General features: G+C 41.8%; 1 pseudogene; it reads left to right on the forward strand.

Annotated features, from left to right (window-relative positions):
* The first annotated feature begins 8542 nt into the window (after window positions 1-8542).
* On the forward strand, window positions 8543-11487 carry Ipo11-ps1 (importin 11, pseudogene 1; annotated as a pseudogene).
* The last annotated feature ends 2468 nt before the right edge of the window (window positions 11488-13955 follow it).

Genomic DNA, 13955 nt, shown 5'->3' on the forward strand with positions numbered 1-13955 from the left:
TCCACCAAGATGAACTCTCAATCCTCATCTTCGGTTGGTTTATATACAAGTGTGCAATTTCTAGGCTTGAAAGTAAAATGATGCTATCTGGTGCTGGATAGAGGAGCCTTATTTTTTATTATGGCAGCTTGCTATTTTTGTAACATGGTGATTTGGTTGAACACAATAAAGTACAGTAGTAACTGATCTCCCCTTCTTCCTGGATGAGTGAGGAGATGATTAAATGTTGATGTCAGCATCCTTGAGCATATTCAGATGAGCTTCTGCTTCTGTTGAAAAGGATGCTGTGTTTGATTGTGGTCCAAAGCTTTGAAGCACTACTTGGCATCTCCTTCCTTGGAGGTCTCACTGTTTAAACATAACAGATTTGATAGCTTGTTGGTAAGGTGAGGTCCAGCTTGTCTCCACTAGGTCATCTTCATGTGAATCCGGTGGTTATACGGTTTTGTTCTAGGGATATTTCATTTTTTTAATAACGGTTTTAGCTGACATTCATGGAGAGAATGAATCCTTAGAACTGTGCCACTAGTGAAAGGAAATCCTGTCTAGAGTATGTTTCTTTACAAAGCTGTGTCACACCATCCTTTGGGCCCTCTGCTGGAAAAGTAGAATCAAGTCTCAAATAATGCCTTTTAAATTGTATCCTCTAGTATTATAGATGTAGGACAGTACTGTATCATACCTCTGTGGATGTAAAATAGCTTGTACCTGCTTTATGATGCGTAGTAGTGACCGTGCTTTATCAGAGCTGTTTTTAATGATGTTGCTCAGAATGTTTTCTTTCCAGATGATAATTGAGAAGCTAATTAAAAAAAAATGGTGCCAGGTACCACAAGAGTAACAGAACTGTGCTGTTTTCTTGGGATTTGTTTTTTTACTTTTTTTTTTTTTAGTGGAGTGTGCTGGATGTCTCTACAGTTTTTTCAGATGACTGCAGAACCTGGAAAAGCTGTTGCTGCTGTTGATGCATAACACACTGCTATTATTGGTCTTTTTATATAAATATAAATATATATATACAGATATATAATTAGAATTTTTTGAAACATTAGCTGTGCTGTCAACTTTGGAAAAAAGTATCCCCGTTTACTGTGTTGAGTTGGCACTGTACAGAAATTAACAGCCATATTGGTCTAGAAATGTTGAACTTAAGTTTTTTCCATTTGTACAGGGGTAACACACTGTATTAAATATGTAAGGTCTTATCTACATGGGTTTGATTACAAAAACTAATAAAGTATTCTCTAAATTTAAAAAAAAAAGAACCTCAGTTTGGTTTTGTCATGGAATATCTTGGTTTCTCCATCTATGTTAATTGAGAGTTTTGCAGGATACAGTAAACTGGGCTGGCATTTGTGTTCTCTTAGGGTCTGTATGACATCAGTCCAGGATCTTCTGGCCTTCATAGTTTCTGGTGAGAAGTCTGGTGTGACTCTGATAGGTTTGCCTTTATATGTTACTTGACCTTTTTCCCTTACTGCTTTTAATATTCTTTCTTTATTTTGTGCGTTTGGTGTTTTGACAATTATGTGACGGGAGGTGTTTCTTTTCTGGTCCAATCTATTTGGAGTTCTGTAGGCTTCTTGTATGTCTATGGGTATCTCTTTTTTTAGGTTAGGGAAGTTTTCTTCTATGATTTTGTTGAAGATATTTACTGGTCCTTTGAGCTGGGAGTCTTCACTCTCTTCTATACCTATTATCCTTAGGTTTGATCTTCTCATTGAGTCCTGGATTTCCTGTATGTTTTGGACCAGTAGCTTTTTCTGCTTTACATTATCTTTGACAGTTGAGTCAATGATTTCTATGGAATCTTCTGCTCCTGAGATTCTCTCTTTCATCTCTTGTATTCTGTTGGTGAAGCTTGTTTCTACAGCTCCTTGTCTCTTCTTTTGGTTTTCTATATCCAGGGTTGTTTCCATGTGTTCTTTCTTGATTGCTTCTATTTCCATTTTTAATTCCTTCAACTGTTTGATTGTGTTTTCCTGGAATTCTTTCAGGGATTTTTGCGATTCTTTCAGGGATTTTTGCGATTCCTCTCTGTAGGCTTCTACTTATTTATTAATGTTTTCCTGTGTTTCCCTAAGGGAGTTCTTCATGTCTTTCTTGAAGTCCTCCAGCATCATGATCAAATATGATTTTGAAACTAGATCTTGCTTTTCTGGTGTGTTTGGATATTCCATGTTTGTTTTGGTGGGAGAACTGGGCTCCGATGATGCCATGTAGTCTTGGTTCCTGTTGCTTGGGTTCCTGCGCTTGCCTCTCGCCATCAGATTATCTCTAGTGTTACTTTGTTCTGCTATTTCTGACAGTGGCTAGACTGTCCTATAAGCCTGTGTGTCAGGAGTGCTGTAGACCTGTTTTCCTCTCTTTCAGTCAGTTATGGGGACAGAGTGTTCTGCTTTCGGGCGTGTAGTTTTTCCTCTCTACAGGTCTTCAGCTGTTCCTGTGGGCCTGTGTCTTGAGTTCACCAGGCAGCTTTCTTGCAGCAGAAAAGTTGGTCTTACCTGTGGTCCCGAGGCTCAAGTTCGCTCGTGGTGTGCTACCCACAGGCTCTCTGCAGCGGCAGCAACCAGGAAGATATGCGCCGCCTCTTCCGGGAGCTTCAGTGCACCAGGGTTCCAGATGGCCTTTGGCGTTTTCCTCTGGCGTCTGAGATGTGTGTGCAGAGAGCAGTCTCTTCTGGTTTCCCAGGCTTGTCTGCCTCTCTGAAGGTTTAGCTCTCACTCCCATGGGATTTGGGTGCAGAGAACTGTTTATCCGGTCTGTTTCCTTCAGGTTCCGGCGGTGTCTCAGGCAGGGGTCCTGCCGCTCCTGGGCCCTCCCCCACGGGAGTCCAGAGGCCTTACACAGATTCCTCTTGGGCCAGGGATGTGGGCAGGGGTGGGCAGTGTTGGTGGTCTCTTCCGCTCTGCAGCCTCAGGAGTGCCCACCTGACCAGGCGGTTGGGTCTTTCTCTCAGGGGGTCTGGGAGCAGAGAGCTGCTGCGGGCCGGGATCCGCGGGTGTGGGACTTCCGGTAAACACAGGACGTGCCCGGTCCTAGAGGAATTCTGCCTTCGTGTGTCCCGAGCTCACCAGGCAGCTTTCTTGCAGCAGAACAATATCTTTCTACAAATCCCACACTACAAAGGATAATAAATGGTAAAGCCCAAGATAAGGAGGCAAGCTATACCCTAGAAGAAGCAAGAAACTAATCGTCTTGGCAACAAAACAAAGAGAAGAAAAGCACACAAACATAACCTCACATCCAAATATGAATATAACGGGAAACAATAATCACTATTCCTTAATATCTCTCAACATCAATGGCCTCAACTCCCCAATAAAAAGAAATAGATTAAGAAACTGGATATGCAACGAGGACCCTGCATTCTTCTGCCTACAGGAAACACACCTCAGAGACAAAGACAGACACTACCTCAGAGTGAAAGGCTGGAAAACAACTTTCCAAGCAAATGGTCAGAAGAAGCAAGCTGGAGTAGCCATTCTAATATCAAATAAAATCAATTTTCAACTGAAAGTCATCAAAAAAGATAAGGAAGGACACTTCATATTCATCAAAGGAAAAATCCACCAAGATGAACTCTCAATCCTAAATATCTATGCCCCAAATACAAGGGCACCTAGATACGTAAAAGAAAGCTTACTAAAGCTCAAAACACACATTGCACCTTACACAATAATAGTGGGAGATTTCAACACCCCACTCTCATCAATGGACAGATCATGGAAACAGAAATTAAACAGTGATGTCGACAGACTAAGAGAAGTCATGAGCCAAATGGACTTAACGGATATTTATAGAACATTCTATCCTAAAGCAAAAGGATATACCTTCTTCTCAGCTCCTCATGGTACTTTCTCCAAAATTGACCATATAATTGGTCAAAAAAACGGGCCTCAACAGGTACAGAAAGATAGAAATAATCCCATGCGTGCTATCGGACCACCACGGGCTAAAGCTGGTCTTCAATAACAATAAGGGAAGAACGCCCACATATATGTGGAAATTGAACAATGCTCTACTCAATGATAACCTGGTCAAGGAAGAAATAAAGAAAGAAATTAAAAACTTTTTAAAATTTAATGAAAATGAAGGTACAACATACCCAAACTTATGGGACACAATGAAAGCTGTGCTAAGAGGAAAACTCATAGTGCTGAGTGCCTGCAGAAAGAAACAGGAAAGAGCATATGTCAGCAGCTTGACAGCACACCTAAAAGCTCTAGAACAAAAAGAAGCAAATACACCCGGGAGGAGTAGAAGACAGGAAATAATCAAACTCAGAGCTGAAATCAACCAAGTAGAAACAAAAAGGACCATAGAAAGAATCAACAGAACCAAAAGTTGGTTCTTTGAGAAAATCAACAAGATAGATAAACCCTTAGCCAGACTAACAAGAGGACACAGAGAGTGCGTCCAAATTAACAAAATCAGAAATGAAAAGGGAGACATAACTACAGATTCAGAGGAAATTCAAAAAATCATCAGATCTTACTATAAAAACCTATATTCAACAAAACTTGAAAATCTTCAGGAAATGGACAATTTCCTAGACAGATACCAGGTATCGAAGTTAAATCAGGAACAGATAAACCAGTTAAACAACCCCATAACTCCTAAGGAAATAGAAGCAGTCATTAAAGGTTTCCCAACCAAAAAGAGCCCAGGTCCAGACGGGTTTAGTGCAGAATTCTAACAAACCTTCATAGAAGACCTCATACCAATATTATCCAAACTAATCCACAAAATTGAAACAGATGGATCACTACCGAATACCTTCTACGAAGCCACAATTACTCTTATACCTAAACCACACAAAGACACAACAAAGAAAGAGAACTTCAGACCAATTTCCCTTATGAATATCGACGCAAAAATACTCAATAAAATTCTGGCAAACCGAATTCAAGAGCACATCAAAACAATCATCCACCATGATCAAGTAGGCTTCATCCCAGGCATGCAGGGATGGTTTAATATACGGAAAACCATCAACGTGATCCATTATATAAACAAACTGAAAGAACAAAACCACATGATCATTTCATTAGATGCTGAGAAAGCATTTGACAAAATTCAACACCCCTTCATGATAAAAGTCCTGGAAAGAATAGGAATTCAAGGCCCATACCTAAACATAGTAAAAGCCATATACAGCAAACCAGTTGCTAACATTAAACTAAATGGAGAGAAACTTGAAGCAATCCCACTAAAATCAGGGACTAGACAAGGCTGCCCACTCTCTCCCTACTTATTCAATATAGTTCTTGAAGTTCTAGCCAGAGCAATCAGACAACAAAAGGAGATCAAGGGGATACAGATCGGAAAAGAAGAGGTCAAAAGATCACTATTTGCAGATGATATGATAGTATATTTAAGTGATCCCAAAAGTTCCACCAGAGAACTACTAAAGCTGATAAACAACTTCAGCAAAGTGGCTGGGTATAAAATTAACTCAAATAAATCAGTTGCCTTCCTCTATACAAAAGAGAAACAAGCCGAGAAAGAAATTAGGGAAACGACACCCTTCATAATAGACCCAAATAATATAAAGTACCTCGGTGTGACTTTAACCAAGCAAGTAAAAGATCTGTACAATAAGAACTTCAAGACACTGAGGAAAGAAATTGAAGAAGACCTCAGAAGATGGAAAGATCTCCCATGCTCATGGATTGGCAGGATTAATATAGTAAAAATGGCCATTTTACCAAAAGCAATCTACAGATTCAATGCAATCCCCATCAAAATACCAATCCAATTCTTCAAAGAGTTAGACAGAACAATTTGCAAATTCATCTGGAATAACAAAAAACCCAGGATAGCTAAAGCTATCCTCAACAATAAAAGGACTTCAGGGGGAATCACTATCCCTGAACTCAAGCAGTATTACAGAGCAATAGTGATAAAAACTGCATGGTATTGGTACAGAGACAGACAAATAGACCAATGGAATAGAATTGAAGACCCAGAAATGAACTCACACACCTATGGTCACTTGATTTTTGACAAAGGAGCCAAAACCATCCAATGGAAAAAAGATAGCATTTTCAGCAAATGGTGCTGGTTCAACTGGAGGTCAGCATGTAGAAGAATGCAGATCGATCCATGCTTATCACCCTGTACAAAGCTTAAGTCCAAGTGGATCAAGGACCTCCACATGAAACCAGACACACTCAAACTAATAGAAGAAAAACTAGGGAAGCATCTGGAACACATGGGCACTGGAAAAAATTTCCTGAACAAAACACCAATGGCTTACGCTCTGAGATCAAGAATCGACAAATGGGATCTCATAAAACTGCAAAGCTTCTGTAAGGCAAAGGACACTGTGGTTAGGACAAAACGGCAACCAACAGATTGGGAAACGATCTTTACCAATCCTACAACAGATAGAGGCCTTATATCCAAAATATACAAAGAACTCAAGAAGTTAGACCGCAGGGAAACAAATAACCCTATTAAAAATGGGGTTCAGAGCTAAACAAAGAATTCACAGCTGAGGAATGCCGAATGGCTGAGAAACACCTAAAGAAATGTTCAACATCTTTAGTCATAAGGGAAATGCAAATCAAAACAACCCTGAGATTTCACCTCACACCAGTGAGAATGGCTAAGATCAAAAACTCAGGTGACAGCAGATGCTGGCGAGGATGTGGAGAAAGAGGAACACTCCTCCATTGTTGGTGGGATTGCAGACTGGTAAAACCATTCTGGAAATCAGTCTGGAGGTTCCTCAGAAAATTGGACATTGAACTGCCTGAGGAACTCTTGGGCATATACCCAAAAGATGCCTCAACATATAAAAGAGACACGTGCTCCACTATGTTCATCGCAGCCTTATTTATAATAGCCAGAAACTGGAAAGAACCCAGATGCCCTTCAACAGAGGAATGGATACAGAAAATGTGGTACATCTGCACAATGGAATATTATTCAGCTATCAAAAAAAACGAGTTTATGAAATTCGTAGGCAAATGGTTGGAACTGGAAAATATCATCCTGAGTGAGCTAACCCAATCACAGAAAGACATACATGGTATGCACTCATTGATAATTGGCTATTAGCCCAAATGCTTAAATTACCCTAGATCCCTAGAACAAACGAAACTCAAGACGGATGATCAAAATGTAAATGCTTCACTCCTTCTTTAAATGAGGAAAAAGAATACCCTTGGCAGGGAAGGGAGAGGCAAAGATTAAAACAGAGACTGAAGGAACACCCATTCAGAGCCTTCCCCACATGTGGCCCATACATATACAGCCACCCAATTAGACAAGATGGATGAAGCAAAGAAGTGCAGACTGACAGGAGCCGGATGTAGATTGCTCCTGAGAGACACAGCCAGAATACAGCAAATACAGAGGCGAATGCCAGCAGCAAACCACTGAACTGAGAATAGGTCCCCCATTGAAGGAATCAGAGAAAGAACTGGAAGAGCTTGAAGGGGCTCGCGACCCCATATGTACAACAATGCCAAGCAACCAGAGCTTCCAGGGACTAAGCCACTACCTAAAGACTATACATGGACTGACCCTGGACTCTGACCCCATATGTAGCAATGAATATCCTAGTAAGAGCACCAGTGGAAGGGGAAGCCCTGGGTCCTGCTAAGACTGAACCCCCAGTGAACTAGACTATGGGGGGAGGGCGGCAATGGGGGGAGGGTTGGGAGGGGAACACCCATAAGGAAGGGGAGGGGGGAGGGGGATGTTTGCCCGGAAACCAGGAAAGGGAATAACACGCGAAATGTATATAAGAAATACTCAAGTTAATAATAATAATAATAAAAAGAACCTCAGTTTGATTTTCTGCAATGTGAGCTCTGTGGCCACTTGAGAGAAGATTCTCTCCTAACATACATTTAGAGAACCATAGACTATTGGTTCACATCTGAAGCCAGCTGACTTTATTATCAAGTGAATTGTTATCCCTCACCTTATCCTGAGGTGCTTTGTGTTGGTTAATATTATCATGTAGCTTATTACTTTCCTTTGTCAATTTTTCCAAAGAATCTGGGATCAACTTATCAGCAACAACAAATCCCTTGTTTTTGTGCAAATTGTCAAAGTTTTTTTTTTCTTAGCCACTGTTCTGATGCTATGAAAAGACACTATGACCAAGGCAAGTCTTATGAAAGACAGCATTTAATCGAGGGCTTGCTTGAAATTCCAGAGGCTTTGCCTATTAGCACCATGCCAAAGATCATTGTGGCAGGCAACTTTGGTGCCTCAGCCTGATTTGAAAGGAGATGGATGGATGGATGGATGGATGGATGGATGGATGGATGGATGGATGGATAGATGATAGATAGATAGACAGACAGATGGATAAATAGATGATAGACAGATAGATAGAAATTTTAGTGCGCCCTCGTCGTTTGGAGTGGTGACATGGAAGATGGCTCGTTCCTAGAAGCCGTTTTCGGCATCAGTAGGCGTCATTGTATGGATTAGGAGTGTGGGGGCGCGGAAGCAACCAACGCCGCTTCGTGTGAACAAGTGGAATAGGGTGGGCCGGGTGGTTCCGGACGGCAGCACGCGGCTTCCATGGATCTCAATAGTGCCAGCTCTGTAGTTCTTCAGGTCTTAACACAGGCCACCAGTCAGGATACTGCTGTCTTAAAGCCAGCCGAGGAGCGGTTGAAACGGTGGGAGACACAGCCAGGTTTCTACTCAGTGTTGCTGAATATTTTTACGAATCACACCCTTGATATAAATGTAAGGTGGCTTGCTGTATTCTATTTTAAACATGGGATTGATCGTTACTGGAGACGTGTAGCACCTCATGCTCTCTCAGAAGAAGAAAAGTCAACATTGGGAGCAGGGCTCATCACCAACTTTAATGAACCAATAAACCAGATTGCAACCCAGATTGCAGTGCTGATTGCGAAAGTTGCTTGGTTAGACTGCCCTAGGCAGTGGCCCGAGCTCATCCCCACTCTGGTAGAGTCTGTTAAAGTCCAAGATGATCTTCGACAGCACAGAGCTCACCTTCTACCATGTTACCAAGACACTGGCGTCCAAACGCCTGGCTGCTGACAGAAAGCTATTTTATGATTTAGCTTCTGGAATGTATAATTTTGCCTGTTCTCTGTGGAACCATCATACGGACACATTCCTACAGCAGGTTTCTTCTGGCAATGAGGCTGCAGTTCTGAGTTCACTAGAGCGAACACTACTGTCGCTAAAAGTGCTGCGGAAGTTAACTCTGAATGGATTTGTGGAACCTCATAAGAATATGGAGGTGATGGGTTTTTTACATGGAATATTTGAACGTCTAAAACAGTTTCTGGAGTGCAGCACGAGTATAGGTACAGACAATGTGTGTCGAGACAGACTGGAGAAGACCATCATCCTTTTCACTAAAGTGCTCTTGGACTTCTTGGATCAGCACCCCATTTCATTTACTCCTCTGATTCAGAGGTCACTGGAATTCTCTGTAAGCTATGTTTTTACTGAAGTCGGTGAAGGCGTTACATTTGAGCGGCCTCATTGTCCAGTGCGTGAATCTTATTAAAATGATTGTCAAAAATTATGCTTATAAGCCATCCAAAAATTTCGAAGATAGCAGCCCTGAAACACTTGAAGCCCATAAGATTAAGATGGCGTTCTTCACATATCCCACATTGACAGAGATATGTCGGCGATTAGTCTCTCATTGTTTTTTATTAACTGAAGAAGAACTGACTATGTGGGAGGAAGATCCAGAAGGCTTTACAGTGGAAGAAACGGGAGGAGACTCTTGGAAATACAGTTTGAGGCCTTGCACCGAAGTATTATTTATAGATATATTCCACGAATATAATCAAACTCTTAGTCCTGTACTTATAGAAATGATGCAAACTCTTCAAGGTCCAACCAATGTAGAAGATATGAATGCACTGTTAATCAAAGATGCTGTGTATAATGCTGTGGGATTAGCTGCTTTTGAGCTGTCTGACAGTGTTGACTTTGATCAGTGGTTTAAAACCCAACTTCTTCCAGAATTACAAGTTTCTCATAATAGGTATAAGCCATTACGACGCAGGGTGATTGGGCTCATTGGTCAGTGGATTTCTGTGAAATTCAAGTCTCACTTGAGACCCAGGCTGTATGAAGCAATCTGTAACTTGCTTCAAGATCAGGATTTAGTGGTCCGAATTGAAACAGCAACAACTCTGAAGTTAACTGTTGATGATTTTGAATTTAGGACAGATCAACTTTTACCGTATCTGGAAACCATGTTCGCACTGCTTTTTCAGTTGCTGCAGCAAGTTACAGAATGCGATACGAAGATGCATGTTTTGCACGTCCTTTCCTGTGTGATTGAAAGAGTCAATGTACAGATACGGCCGTATGTAGGGTGTTTGGTGCAGTATTTCCCTCTTCTCTGGAAGCAGAGTGAAGAACACAACATGTTACGATGCGCTATTCTGACAACACATATCCATCTTGTTCAGGGACTAGGAGCAGACAGCAAGAACTTGTATCCTTTCCTGCTCCCAGTTATCCAGCTGAGTACCAATGTTTCCCAGCCTCCACATGTCTACCTTCTGGAAGATGGTCTGGAATTATGGTTAGTGACATTGGAGAACAGCCCATGTGTCACACCAGAACTGCTTCGTATATTTCAGAACATGTCACCTCTTCTTGAATTAAGCTCAGAGAATCTCAGAACCTGCTTTAAGATCATCAATGGCTATATCTTTTTATCATCAACGGAATTTTTACAGACATATGCAGCAGGTTTGTGCCAGTCCTTTTATGAGTTGCTACCAGAGATTACTACAGAAGGTCAAGTTCAAGCGCTCAAGGTTGTGGAAAATACTCTTAAAGTGAATCCAGTATTAGGCCCACAGATGTTTCAACAAATTCTACCCTATGTTTTCAGAGTTGTTATTGAAGGCGAGAGGTATCCAGTAGTGATGTCCATCTATCTTGCTGTTATGGGTCGAGTCTTACTACAGAATGCCAGTTTCTTTTCTTCACTTCTCAATGAGATGGGACATGAGTTTAATCAGGAGATGGACCAGCTTTTAGGAAACGTGATTGAAATGTGGGTTGATCGAATGGACAACATCACACAGCCCGAGAGAAAGAAACTTTCAGCTTTGGCTTTACTTTCTCTTCTGCCTTCTGACAATAGTGTTATCCAAGATAAATTTTGTGGAATTATAAATATCTCAGTGGAGGCCCTTCATGATGTCATGACAGAAGACCCTGAAACAAGAACTTACAAAGATTGTATGCTGATGCCTCATCATGAGGAACCAAAGGTAACAGAAGACGAAGAACCACCCACAGAACAAGACAAGAGGAAAAAGATGCTGGCCCTGAAGGACCCTGTGCACACAGTGTCTCTGCAGCAGTTCATCTATGAGAAGCTCAAAGCATAGCAGGAGATCCTGGGGGAGCAAGGCTTCCAGTCCCTCATGGAGACAGTGGACACAGAGATTGTCACCCAGCTGCAGGACTTTTTGCAGGGATTCTAAGAGTGCGTGCTAAGTGGCCTCTGAGAGAGGCCGAATACCCCAACCTGCCATCCGGATGTGAGCCTGCTGAGGAGGTCATTTGTGTATGAATATAAAGAAACCAAGACCATACATTTTTACTATAAAATATAAAGAATAAGTATAAATCCCAAATATTAAAGTCAGAAAACTATTCCTCAAAAGAATTTAATTTTATATTTATGAGGGGCCCTGTGTTTACTAGAGGTGCATTTATCGAGAGTAGCTGCATTGCCCCTTGTTAAGAACCTCGTTGATTACATTTTAATCATGGGCTCTTAACACTCGAGAAGATGAAGGTTGATGTTCCAGATGTTTTCAGCAACCCGAATTACTTGCCTTATCCTAATTTTTTTAAGCTAATGAAACAAGTTTGAGAAATGAGAATGCTGTGTAAATGATAGAATTAAATTTGTGCATAGGCAAACATCATGACAGCTGCCCACTACCTGGGTATCTCACCAGGGAGCTGTTTTCATCAAATCAAATGCTTTTATTTTCATTCTAGTAGTCTGACATAGGAATTGGTAAAGGCACTTTTAACTTTACTTTGAGTGCATACATTGCAAGGCACATGGAAGTGAACCCGCAGTACTGTAGTGCCAAGTGGGAGACCACTGGTGAGGCTCTAGCCCTGGCTTCTTTGCTACATGTGAAGGCCAGTAGCCCTGGGAGCACCAGGAAGAACCAGATAACCCCAAGTCCCCTCCGCTGTGACAGTCATGCTTGGCTGTGACAAGCTACCCAGTATTTACCCATCTCAGTGCAGGGGTGCGTCAGCACTTCAGTGCCATGGGTGCACCTCAGAGGACCCAACAGCAACCCCCAGGGTACTAGCACTGACATAACTAGTCTTCCTTCCTATTCCTCCATTGCACTAAGCATGCGAGGGGGAGAACTGACGCCTTACTTTGCATTACTCGCCATTGTGAGGAACCTTTAGAGCATCTCTTAGGAAATACTCAAAAGCAAGATTGGAAATGTCTTATCTTTCTATAGAAATTTGGGTACAGTGTATAACTGTGGGAAAACCACTACCCCTCTGTAAGCTATGGAACCCATAATGTCTACGGATATATGATGTTTTCAGCAAAGAAAGAAAATATGGTCCAATTAAATTTTCCAAAGATACCTCAAAAAAAAGACAGATAGATAGATAGATAGACAGACAGACAGTTAGATAGATGATAGATAGACAGACAGACAGACAGACAGACAGATAGACACAAAGAGATACAGTGACAGCATCAGAGGTTGAGACTATGCCTGGTGTAGGCTTTGGACCTAGACCTCTACCTTTCCTATTCCTAGTGTCCTAGGTTATATCTTTCCAAAGACTCCTGGATTTCCTGGATGTCTTGCGTAAGGAATTATTTAGATTTAAGATTTTCTTTGAGTGATGTATCACTTTCTTTTATTGTATCTTCTACACCGGACATTCCCTCTTCCATTGCCTGTATTCCATTGCTTGCATCCGTTGTTCCTGTTCTCTTCCCTAGGTTTTCCATTGCCAGGATTCCCTCAGCATTGTTTTTCTTTATTGTTTCTATTTCTATTTTCAGGTCTTGCACAGTTTTATTCATTTCCTTCATCTGTTTAATTGCACTTTTCTATATTTTAAGGGATCGATTCATTTCCTCTTTAAAGACCTCTGCCATCTTTATAAGTTTGGATGTACGTTCATTTTCTACGGCTTTGGTTGTGTTAAGATATCCCGTTCCTGCTGTAGTAGGGTAGCTGTTCTCTGGAAATGCCATATTGTCCTTGTTCTTGTTGATTATGATCTTAAGCTGGCCTTCTCATCGTCTCTGTATGTTCCTTGTATAGCAGATGTCCATGAAGGTGGGCCTTACATGGATGTTTCTGGTGCAGCAGGGCTCAGGTGAGCAGCCTTGGACTAGGCAATGGTATTCAGGGTGCAGTGCACATTCAGGGAAGCTGGAAAAGCTCTGGGGTACTTGGGAGGCAGGAGTGGGATGGGATGAGATCTAACTTGGATATCCCTTGTTCAGAGGGCCTTGTTGAGGCAATCAGAGCTGTGGCTGGACAATTGGAGCCGCTAGGGGGAGGATGTAGCTTGGCCTGATGGGCATTACACCAATGGTGGGTTTTATATCGACCTAATGATTGAAAATGACCACTCAGTAGGGCTTGATACTCAGATGCAGAAAAGTGAGGATGTACTTTGAGGAAGGCGATAAACCTTAGCAACTGCATCCCTGGTCCTTCCTCAGCTGGCTTGGGGCCAGGGATGGAGTAAAAGTGACCAGGCTGACTGAAAACAGAGAGGAGTCTCCATGTCAGGTGTCCTGCTCATCCTACTCCTCCTGCCAGCAACCCTACGCAGTCTACCTGAGTCCCAGCAGCCTCAATCATTTCTCTGGTAAACATGCGAGTTTGCTCTGAGGGTCCTCTATTCATTTCTTCCTTTACCTTCTGCTTGCCGCACCTCTAATTGCTCAA

This window comes from Rattus norvegicus, chromosome 6, assembly GCF_021556685.1.
Source record: "Rattus norvegicus strain SHRSP/BbbUtx chromosome 6, alternate assembly SHRSP_T2T, whole genome shotgun sequence".
NCBI classification, from domain to species: Eukaryota; Metazoa; Chordata; class Mammalia; order Rodentia; family Muridae; genus Rattus; species Rattus norvegicus.